The following is a 12116-nucleotide window of genomic DNA, read 5'->3' as shown; positions in this document are numbered from 1 at the left end:
CTTTCCAGAGAATGCACGGGTGATTATTTGTCCAGAGTTCAATTTCACCTTGACTATTTCTAGGTGTTGGTCTATTTTCCTCCTGGGGCTTGGGAGTGTTCTGATCTGCAAATATAGATAGGTTTCTCCAGCTCAGAACTGCTTTCTCCTGTAATTTCTTTGGATGCCACTGCTACCCCTGTGTTCCGTTCTCTCACTCAGTGATGTGGGTTTTCAGAACGCTGAGGTTCCGCGGTCTGTCCCCCGAGCTGTCCTCACTTTGGTGAGCTGTGTATTTTCTTCTATTTTTGTCAGAGGGAAATTCCAGCCACCTGGCACCACACAAGGGGAGAGGTGTTACTTTCAGCCCGAAGTACAGACTGTTACAATATGAGCAACTCATGAATCAGCCGTCAGCACAGCAAAACCTCTGGGCTGATTGTCAGAGACTCCTGAACAGCCTGTTGTTCTAACGTTCTTTCTTCCATATTCATTGTACATCTGGCATCTGACCTCCAGAGCACAGCCTGGGGCGGGGCGGGTGGGGAATCAGAATCAGAAGCTGGTCCTCTGCTGGAGAATTATCATCCGAATGCCCACAATTACCACTGGCTTCTTTGCAGGGGGGCTAAGATCGGGAAGACCCCAACTAATTACTTACTGGCCATCCAAGCGAGTGATGTATAGAACTGCTTCTCCAATTCCCGCAAGTAAGAAATGAATAGGAAAGTCAGCTTTGGCCGGATTTTAGGATTGACCTCCAAATCATGTGCATTGAGTCATCCCAGGGAATCGTAATCGTGTCTATCATTCCAAAGACAGGAGAGGGTTAGGGGCAAATGCATTCTTACTTTTGATCATTTTCCGAGATACCTTACAAAGATCTCTTATCTCTTTAAGGGTCCCCTGGTTGCAGAGTTCTGATCACTAAAAAGTTCTGTCACCCAACGCCCTCGGCACAGCAAACACCAGGGTTCAAGGGCGGCGGCTCTGGTTGTAAGCTTCTGAAATTTACATGATTTTCCAACTGTCCTCTTTATCCATAGAGGCATCTCATATCCTCTCCAGGAAAGGATATGGTATGAATTATAAAGATCTCTGCAACGGAATGCCTTGGTTTCACAAGCTTGTCAATACAAATGTCTTCACATTAATGCTCCCACTTAATTCTCGGTACTTAAATCTTGATAGATGTAATCAGTTCTCACCGATTCATGTGGCAACTCTCGTTCTCTTGATGAATTAAGCACCTGTCTTGGCCTGTGCTCTCCCAAAAGGCAGAGCCTGAGGCAAGGGCTTATGTGCAGGTGTTTACATGCATGGCTTACATGCAGGTATTTATCCCAAGGAATAGGGGTACAATCCAGAGGGAGTCAGCCAAGCCAAACCCCGGCTGGGATTTTAAGCCGGTCAACCACCGCAAGCCTCGTAGAATGCACCTCAGGGCTGTTTCTCCCGGGAGGGAAAGGGGTCACCTTTACATGCCGCCTCCTCTGCCCCAGTTGTCAAGCGCTGCCCCAAGGGAGGGTTCCCCACACACTTCCAGGATCGCCCGGGTGCACGTGAGAATGGCTACCTGGCTTCTCCAGGCATCTGGAGAGAGAAAGGCTCTGGGCAAGAAGGCGAGAGATGCCTGGTACAACCCAGGAGAGGTGCTACCAAGTTACCCCTGCAGGCAGCTGGTTACCACGGCGACGGCCGGACTAAAATGCAGGCAGAGAGGACGTGAAGGAAAGCACGGGGCGGGTCCTCCACGCTGGGCATTTGCAAGGTGTGGGGCTCCCGCGGTTGACCCTTCGGTGTTTACTCTTGCACAGCGTGCTTGTACAGCCAGTGCGTGTAGCCACTGGCTGCAAAGAGGGCCCGCCACCTGTAGGTTGGCCAAGAGGCGGAGGAGAGATAGAAAAAGAGAGATGGAGACGGCTGCTCTCGTTAATAAAGTCCGATGAATGGAACATTTTTCAAAAATAAATATAAATTCAATGCAAAGATACAAGTGCTCTTCTGGACACTTTTGCCCTTACAAACTCTTTTAAAACTCTGGCTAAAAACATGGGGAGTGGGTACCATCACCATTCCACAGAGGAGGAAGGCAAGTTTCAGAGAAGTGATGCTCCCAGGCTCAACCACTCGAGAGAAGCCAAGTAAGGTTCAGATTCAGGAACGTCCGACGTTAAACCAACTGCACGATATAGTACTCAAGATCCTCGGTGTCTCGGATTTTAACTTGCGCCAAATCGACCAATTTAATCATTTCAACCAGCAAACCAGCTTGAATATTTTTTTCTTCTTTGGTTGGTTGGTTTTATTTTCACTGTCGTGAGAGCTTCGGGCTTTCTTTCCAATCAACGGGTGATTGAGGCTTAGTTGCTAATATGCAAATGACAATACACACACGGGGCGCGACTGAGGGGCTCCGCCTGCTGCCCAGCCGACTCTTGATTTCCGCTCAGGTCATGATCTCACAGTTTGTGGGTTTGAGCCCTGCGTCGGGATTCTCCTTTTCTCCCGCTCTCTCTCTCTCTCTCTCTGCCCCTCCCCGGCTCTCACTCTTTCTCTCAAAATAAACAGACAAACTTAAAAAAAAAGAAGAAGAGAAGAGAAGAGAAGAGAAGAGAAGGGAAGGGAAGAGAGAGAGAAAAGAAAAGAAAAGAAAGAAAAGAAAAGAAAAGAAAAGAAAAGAAAAGAAAAGAAAAGAAAAGAAAAGAAAAGAAAAGAAAAGAAAAGAAATATACACATGGCAGGAATGGCTTTTGGTAATTTGCAGGCTAAGCTGACACAGGCTAGCCCCACCCTTGCCAAAACCAATAGAAATCTGCAAACAATAGAAGTATAAAAATGCAATGCAGAGGTGGGTTCAAAACTAAGATTGTGAAATCCTCAACTGTCACATTGAAGAAGAAAAATTAACAACACAATGGAAAACCAAGCTGACTCCACGGGGAACCTCTTGGTTTCTTCCCCAGATTATAGGTCCCAGTTGTTTCGATTCTAACTCCTACCCGGGAACAGGGAATATGTGTTCAGGGCTGAGAAAAAATTGGAGAATTAAAACCGAGCTATGTGCGTGAAGCCCAGAGATTCAAAAAACTGCCTCATCCTTAAATAGGAAATCGCTGAAGTCCATCTACCTTCCTAGGGAGGCTACAGGGAGTTTGCTGTCTATGGAAGCTTTTGGAGAGAAAGTTACCTATAAAATATCCAAACCTGAGACCAGTTCAACACAACATTGTGAAATTAAGTTACATTATTTGAAAAACAGAGGCATTACAAGCCAAATGTTTAACACACAAAATTTGCCGGTCAGGGGACCCGCCCCCCAAATGTCATCCATAGGAAAACATATATATAACTGCTCAAAGGGGAAAAGTTTGCAACCCCCAGCACAAAGACTTCCCATAGAAATAAGTCATCCCTGATTGGTATAAATTGACAATACAGCATTGCCGAAATATGAGAAAAATGAACCACACGGAGGATGAGTCAGGAGATCTGTCTTTCGGGAGACCTGGGTCCCAAGAACTGCAGAGAATGGAAGAAGAAGAAGAAAGAAAATGTGAAACAGGCAGATTTAAAATGATCTAAGAGTTAATAGTTTCAAGAGAAAGTATAATGAAGAACAGACCAGTATAAAAAAGGGGAGAGGCAGGTTTGGAAAGGAGATAATAAAATTTCTAGCAAAGAAACATGAAAAGCCAAAATCATAAATATTTGAAGCCTGGTGGACGGGTTACACACAGAATTGGGGAGGAAAGCTGGGGCGATGATTGGTAAACTGGAAGATAGGAGAAAACAGAATGCACTAAACAACAGAGGGATGGAAAATATGAAAGTAGATAAAGAGCCACGGAGAATAACATACAAGAATTAACAATGAACGAACACGGATCTGGAGGCAGATACGTATTCCAGAAGGGCAGGAATGAGAAGGGAAGGCAATACTCCAAGAATTTGCGACTGAAAATTTTCTAGAATTGATGTGAGTTTTTAGGGTTTTTTTATTTTTTACTTTTTTTTTAGGTAAATCCTATTGTGAGTTTGTAGACTGAAGTTCCAACATCCAGACTGACCTCTCAAAAGAGAAGAATCGGGAAAAAAAAAAAGAAAACTGGGGCGCCTGGGTGGCACAGTCGGTTGAGTGTCCGACTTCAGCCAGGTCACGATCTCGCGGTCCGTGAGTTCGAGCCCCGCGTCGGGCTCTGGGCTGATGGCTCAGAGCCTGGAGCCTGTTTCCGATTCTGTGTCTCCCTCTCTCTCTGCCCCTTGCCCGTTCATGCTCTGTCTCTCTCTGTCCCAAAAATAAATAAATGTTGAAAAAAAAATTAAAAAAAAAAAAAACAATTAAAATTATAAAAAAAAAAAAAAAAGAAAACTCTCTAAAGCTGAATGATAAACAGCACAGTCTTCTTATCGGCAACAGCAGTTGCCAGAAGAAGGTCACAGAATAACAGTTTTAAAGAACTGAGCGAAAATAAGGCTGAGTGTAGGATTCTGCAGCCAGATGAGCCATTTTTAAGGAAGAAGGGCACGGAATGCTAAAACTGAAAACTAAGAATGAGGGGAACAGGAAAACATTTGCAGATAAAGCCAGAGAAATATGCCCGTTCACACGCGCTCTACGAAAGAACAGCTGAAAATGAAGTTTAGTAAGAATGAAACTGATCCCAGAAGGAAGATACAGAGTCCAAGAACCAGCATGGAGCATCCCCCGAAAAAGGCAGAGATGCTCGTGTCCAATAAGCATATATAGTAAAAAAAAAAAAAAAAAAAATAAGAGTACAGTTTTAGTTAGGTTAAAGCAACATGGAACTAGAATACTCAGTAACAATTAAATAGAAATTAAATGAGGGCGACTGTAGTTAAAGCAGTCTAACGCCCGTGTGCTTTTCAAAAGAAAACAAAAGTCATTATCAACTTGAAACTTCATCGGACGCACACGGTAAGAATTTTTGGAGTAAATGCTTACAGATGAGGAGGCAAGTACAAGCTCCAAAGCAGTAGCCGGAGAAGAGGTGCCTCGTAGACATGAATGGACATAATACTAAACCGAGATCAGTTCCAAGAAGATAAACATAGAGTCCCGTTCTCCGTCAGTGGATAGAAAGTGATCAGGCAAGTTGCAAGTAAGTGTGAATAGAGAAGGGATGAGATCTCAAGAGGGAGCCCTGGGGCTCTGAAGCAGGAAGGGGTTGGGCAACGGAATGCTGTCCTACCCTGGAAACAGGACAACCATTGAGGAAGAGGAACCAAGGAGAGCTGCTGAGTCCTGGAATCCAAGAGAGCCGGTGACCAACTGTGACGCGTGTTCCCAGTAGGTCAAGAAGGAGCATGATGGGATTGGCCACTAGATCTCACAATGCAGAGGTCTTGGTCAAACTACTGGAAATTTTTTTCTTGAAGTATTTATTAGAACATACATGTGGCACCTGGGTGGCTCAGTGGGTTAAACATCTGACTCTTGATCTTAGCTCAGGTCTTGATCTCATGGTTGTGAGCTCAAGCCCCGCACTGGGCTCCTCACTGGACATGATGCCTCCCCTACTTAATAAAAGCATTTATTAGGTCATACATAAAACCCCAATGCATAAACAGGCCACGAGAGAGCCCGTGGACACACCTCTGCATGAAAGGGAACTTGGTACGAGACACGGGTTGCATTACAAAACAATAATGGGGAAAACTACTCTATCAATCGTAGCAGGACGCTGGGTTATCCATAGGGAAGTGAGATTTTTTAAATAAAAAAAGTAACGGGCACCTATGTGGCTCAGTTGGTTAAGCGTCCGATTTCGGCTCAGGTCATGATCTCACGGTTCATGAGTTCAAGCCCTACATTGGGCTCTCTGCTGTCAGCACAGAGCCTGCTTTGGATCCTCTGTCCTCCCTCTCTCTCTCTGCTTCTCTCTCTCTCTCTCTCTCTCAAAAACATATATTTTTTTAATTAAAAATAAACAAATAACTCTATCCTTAATTGGTCAAGAATGTCTTCCTCAGTCCCAAAAGGCAAAATCGAAACAGAAATATTTGATAATTTTGACCTCATTAATGTTTCAAAATTCCTTCCAGGCTACCATAAACAAAGCAAAAAGCTACCCAGCAAAGCAGAAGAAGTTAGCAACCGACATGCAAAAGACTATCCCCCTCAGGGCACCTAGGTGGCTCAGTCAGTTAAGCGTCCAACTTGGTTTCAGCTCAGGTCATGATCTCATGGTTCATGGGTTCAAGCCCTAAATCAGGCTCTGTGCTGGCGGTGTGGAGCCTGCTTGGGATTCTCTCTCTCTCTCTCTCTCTCTCTCTCTCTCTCTCTCTTTCCCTCTCCTCCCCTCCCCCACTCATGCTGCCTCTGTCTCTCGAAAGACAGGGAGGGAGGGAGGGAGGGAGGGAAGGAGGAAGGAAGGAAGGAAGGAAGGAAGGAAGGAAGGAAGGAAGGAAGGAAGGAAGGAAGGAAGGAAGGAAGGAAAAGACTGTCCACCAGATTTTGCAAATGATTTCCAAAAATCGATAGAAAAATACAAGCAACGTAACAGAACAGGCGGCAAGAACTTGAATGGATAATTCACAGAAGAGGGAAAACCACATTTTTTAATATGAAAAAAAATTAAAACACTTACACCTGCTAGTAATCAGGGAAATACAAGTGTAACAATGATAGGCTATGTACGACTTCATACCTGGTGATCCGACAAAAATGATAATAGGGCAATGGAGAAGTCCAGAACCGCCATCCCTGCTGATGGGAATATTAACTGGTACAACCACCTTCGTGGTCAATTTCCATTGAAGTTTAAGCTCTGCAACTCTTTTTTTTTTTTAATTTTTTTTTCAACATTTATTTATTTTTGGGACAGAGAAAGACAGAGCATGAACGGGGGAGGGGCAGAGAGAGAGGGAGACACAGAATCGGAAACAGGCTCCAGGTTCTGAGCCATCAGCCCAGAGCCTGACGCGGGGCTCGAACTCACGGACCGCGAGATCGTGACCTGGCTGAAGTCAGACGCTTAACCGACTGCGCCACCCAGGCGCCCCTGCTCTGCAACTCTTTCAATGCAACACCACCACCCCTCAGTGCATTTCTCAGAGGAGCTCTGATGTCCCTACATAACGACATTGAAGTATGCTCGTGTCAACTTATATACAAGTGAGATATTAGAAATAACCCAAACATTCACCAATAGGGAAACGGGAAAAATAACTGAAATGCATTCTACAATGGAGCATGGCACAGCAGTTAACAACTAAACTATGAAATTATACAAATGGATGTGGAAAAAATCTCAAAAACTTAACACTGAATGAAGAAAACACAAATTGCCAGAGGATGATATGTTATGAGAACATCGGCATAAAATTTATCATGCAAAAGCAGTGCTAACGTTTCTTATAGAAACTAACATAAGAACACGGACGGGAAGGAAAACCACTGGTTTCAGAATAGCGCGTTCTTTGGTGACGGAGCAAGAGAAACGAGATCAGAAGAGTCCGGGGGCGCCTGAGTGGCTCCGTCGGTTAAGCATCCGACTTCGGATCAGTTCATGATCTCACGGTCCGTGAGTTCAAGCCCCGCGTCGGGCTCTGTGCTGACAGTGCGGAGCCGGGAGCCCGCTTGGGATTCTGTGTCTCCCTCTGTCTCTGCCCCTCCCCTGCTCATGCTGTGTCTCTCTCAAAAATAAATAAACATTAAAAAGAAGAAGAAGAGTACAAAGAAGGTTTGGACGGTTATCTATAATGGTAAGCCCTTGGTGGGACAGAGGTGCGTGCTTGCAAATTGGGAGAGATAAAAAGAGGGTTGTAGGCACGGAGCATGAGTAACCCCTTCGGTGGAGAGACAAAAGGAAGAGAAATGGAGGCTGTGGGAGCGTAAGATTGTATTTGGACAAGAGAAAAACCTCTCCAAACCACAGAGGAAAGAAAGAAAGAAAAAAACGGAGGGAGCCAGTTTTTCTAACTTGCAAACAGCCTTAGTAGTGAAGATCCAGGATTGGCCTGACTTTCTCTGGACCGCAGATGCCCTTGTGGGGGGAGTGGGAGCCAGCCCCGGGCTCAATAGTGAGCTCAGAGGCTCATTGGGAGAGCAGTCCCCTCCCTCTGGTGCTGTGGGAAGAAGGCATATTGTCGCTCCAAGGACAAAAGACCCTGCAGGTGCCAGCCGGACACCCTTTGTCCTCTGGGTGGTGGCACTACCCAAGAACCGGGGCATGCAGAGCAGGATCCTTTAAGACATCAGGGTTTGAATCCCAGCTGAGTGCCTGGGACGCATGGGAGACAATGGGGCCGGACAAACCGCCCCACTCAAGTGGGGCTGTGAGGACGGCCCGAACAGTGGGGTTTGGGACACCCGGTCCAGAGAGGAGAGACTGGGGTGTCGCCTTTTTTCTCCCCATCACCAACACAGTGGGGCTTCAGGGAATAGGAGAGCGGGCCCCCGATGGAGGCAGGACCCGCTTATACTAAATCCCGCCCCCCAGCCTAGTAACTGCTTACCTACCTGAGCGAGATTGACACTGACCGAACCAGACAGCCCTTTCTCCAGGCCAGCATAGCCACTGGTCCTAAGTCACCATCAGACACCTGTCAGGCGGTTTTGCATTTTCTGATTTGAATTTTGGTCAATTCTCATTATTTCTTTCTTTCTTTCTTTCTTTCTTTCTTTCTTTCTTTCTTTCTTTCTTTCTTTCTTTCTTTCTTTTTTTTCTTCTTCTTTCTTCCCTTCTCTATTCTGGTTGTCGGTTTGTTTGTTTTTAATGTTTATTTATTTTTGAGACAGAGAGAGACAGAGCATGAATGGGGGAGGGTCAGAGACAGAGGGAGACACAGAATCGGAAGCGGGCTCCAGGCTCCGAGCAGTCAGCACAGAGCCCGACGTGGGACTCGAAACCACAGACCGCGAGATCATGACCTGAGCTGAAGTCGGACGCCCAACCGACTGAGCCACCCAGGCGCCCCAAGTTGTTGGTGTGTTTAAGCAGGCATTTTTTTATCTATTCTTTTTACACCCCTCCTGTATTGCCTTCTTTATTTCTCTCTCTTTCTGGATTAAGCCATATAGTGTCTTTGATTCTCTGCCTGGTCAATTTCCCCCCCTTCCCTGTCATTTCTCTCTTTGTATGGGATAAGGTTTCTCCCACCACCACCCCTCATTTTTTATTTTTTCCAGGGCTACTTCAGTGAACAGATCAAAGCACACCTGGTGAAGGTCAAAACCACCACCACAAGTAGGGGGATAAGGCAACTGGAGTCACCACAACACAGAGCACACAACACGCTCCAAAAACACCTCCTGAAGGGCCAGGCCCTGGACAGTGCATGACCCCTTTTCAATATAGTAGTACTCACAGGGGCAGGACACATGACAAGCTATTAAAACACACAGGGGCGCCTGGGTGGCTCAGTCAGTTAAGCGTCCGACTTCAGCTCAGGTCACGATCTCGCGGTCCATGAGTTCGAGACCCGCGTCGGGCTCTGGGTTGACAGCTCAGAGCCTGGAGCCTGTTTCAGATTCTATGTCTCCCTCTCTCTGAGCCTCCCCCATTCATGCTCTGTCTCCCTCTGTCCCAAAAATAAATAAACGTTAAAAAAATTTTTTTTAAATAATAATAACAATAATAATAATAAAAAAACACACAAAAGACAGAAAACTAGCCAAAATGACGAAACGGAAGAATTCTCCTCAAAAGAAATTCCAGGAAGAAATGACAGCCAAAGAATTGCTCAAAACATATATAAACAATGTGTCTGAACAAGAATTTAGAATAACCGTCATACAATTCATAGCTGGGCTTGAAAAAAGCATCGAAAACATCAGAGAATCTAGTGCTGCAGAGATCAAGGACCTAAGAAATTGTCGCAATGGATTAAGAAATGTAAATGAGGTGCAAAATACGTTAGATGCAGTGACAGCAACAATGATGGAAGCAGAGGGGAGAATAAGGGAAATAGAAAATAAAATTATGGAAAATGAGGAAGCCAGAAAAAAGACAGGTTAGAAAATACTAGACCACGAGGGGAGAATTAGAGACCTAAGTGATTCAGTGAAACGTAATAATATCCGCATCATAGGAGTTCCAGAGGAAGAAGAGACAGAGAACGGGGCAGAAGGTTGATTTGAACAAATTATATATTCCCTATTTTGGGGACGGAAGCAGACATCCAAGTCCAGGAGACACAGAGAACTCCCTTCAGAATCAACAAGAACAGGTCAACTCCACAGCATATCGTACGGAAACTGGCAAAAGACAAAGACAAAGACAGAATTCTGAAAGCAGCGAGGGACAAACAGGCCTTAACCGAAAAGGGTTGACACCTAAGGGTAGTAGCAGACCTGTCCACTGAAATTTGGCAGGCCAGAAGGGAGTGGCAGGAAATATTCAATGTGCTGAATAAGAAAAATACGCAGCCAAGAATCCTAGATGGAGAGAAAAAGGCTTTCCCAGACAAACAAAAACTGAAGGAATTCATCACCACTAAACCAGCCCTACAAGAGATCCCAAGGGGGATTTTTTGAGTGAAATGTTGCAAGGACCACAAGGTACCAGAGACATCATTACAAGCATGAAACCTACAGACATCACAATGACTCTAAACCCCTATCTTTCTATAATAACACTGCACATTAATGGACTAAATGCTCCAACCAAAAGACATAGAGTATCAGAATGGATAAAAAAAAAAAAAAAAACAAGATCCATCTATATGCTGTCTACAAGAGACTCATTTTAGACCTGAGGACACCTTCAGATTGAAAGTGAGGGGATGGAGAACTACCTATCATGCTACTGGAAGTCAAGAGAAAGCTGGAGTAGCCATACTTCTATCAGAAAAACTAGATTTTAAACTAAAGACTGTAACAAAAGATGAAGAAGGGCATTCTATCAAAATTAAGGGGTCTCTCCATCAAGAAGACCTAACAATTGTAAATGTTTATTCCCCCAACTTGGAATAACCAAATATACAAATCAATTAATCACAAACACAAGGAATCTTATTGATAACAATACAATAATTATAGGTGACTTTAATACTCCACTTACAACAATGGACAGATCAACTAAGCAGAAAATCAATAAAGAAGCAATGGCCCTGAATGATACATTGGACCAGATGGACTTGACAGATATATTCAGAACTTTTCACCCAAAAGCAGCAGAATACACATTCTTCTCGAGTGCACCTGGAACATTCTCCAAAACAGACTACATACTGGGTCACAAAACAGCCCTCGATGAATATAAAAGGATTGAGATCATACCCTGTATATTTTCTTTTTTTTTTTTTAATTTTTTTCAACGTTTTTTTATTTATTTTTGGGACAGAGAGAGACAGAGCATGAACGGGGGAGGGGCAGAGAGAGAGGGAGACACAGAATCGGAAACAGGCTCCAGGCTCTGAGCCATCAGCCCAGAGCCCGACGCGGGGCTCGAACTCACGGACCGCGAGATCGTGACCTGGCTGAAGTCAGATGCTTAACCGACTGCGCCACCCAGGCGCCCCAAATACCCTGTATATTTTCTGATCACAATGCTATGAAACTTGAAATCAACCACAGGAAAAAATTTAGAAAGCCTCCAAATGCATGGAGGTTAAAGAACATCCTTTAAAGAATAAGTGTGTCAACCAGGCAATTAAAGAAGGAATTTAAAAATATATGGAAGCAAGTGAAAATGAAAACACGACAGTCCAACCCTTTGGGATGCAGCAAAGACAGTCCTAAGAGGAAAATACATTGCAACCCAGGTCTATCTCAAAAAATAGGAAAAAACCCAAAGACAGAACCTAACCTCACACCTAGAGGAACTAGAAGCAGAGCAGCAAAGAAACCCCAAAGCCAGCAGAAGAAGAGAGATAATAAAGATTAGAGCAGAAATAAACAATATAGAATAAAAAAAAGCAGCAGAACAGATCAATGAATCTAACAGCTGGTATTTTGAAAGGATAAACAAAATTCATAAACCCCCTAGCCAGACTACTCAAAAAGAAAGGAGAGGGAACCCAAATAAATAAAATCATGAATGAAAGAGGAGAGATCACAACCAACACCACAGAAATACAAACAACTATTAGAGAATACTATAGGGGCACCTGGGTGGCTCAGTCGGTTGGGCGTCCGATTTCGGCTCAGGTCATGATCTCGCGGTCCATGA

This window comes from Felis catus, chromosome E3 (genome assembly GCF_018350175.1).
Source record: "Felis catus isolate Fca126 chromosome E3, F.catus_Fca126_mat1.0, whole genome shotgun sequence".
NCBI lineage: Eukaryota > Metazoa > Chordata > Mammalia > Carnivora > Felidae > Felis > Felis catus.
This window is presented reverse-complemented; position numbering follows the sequence as displayed.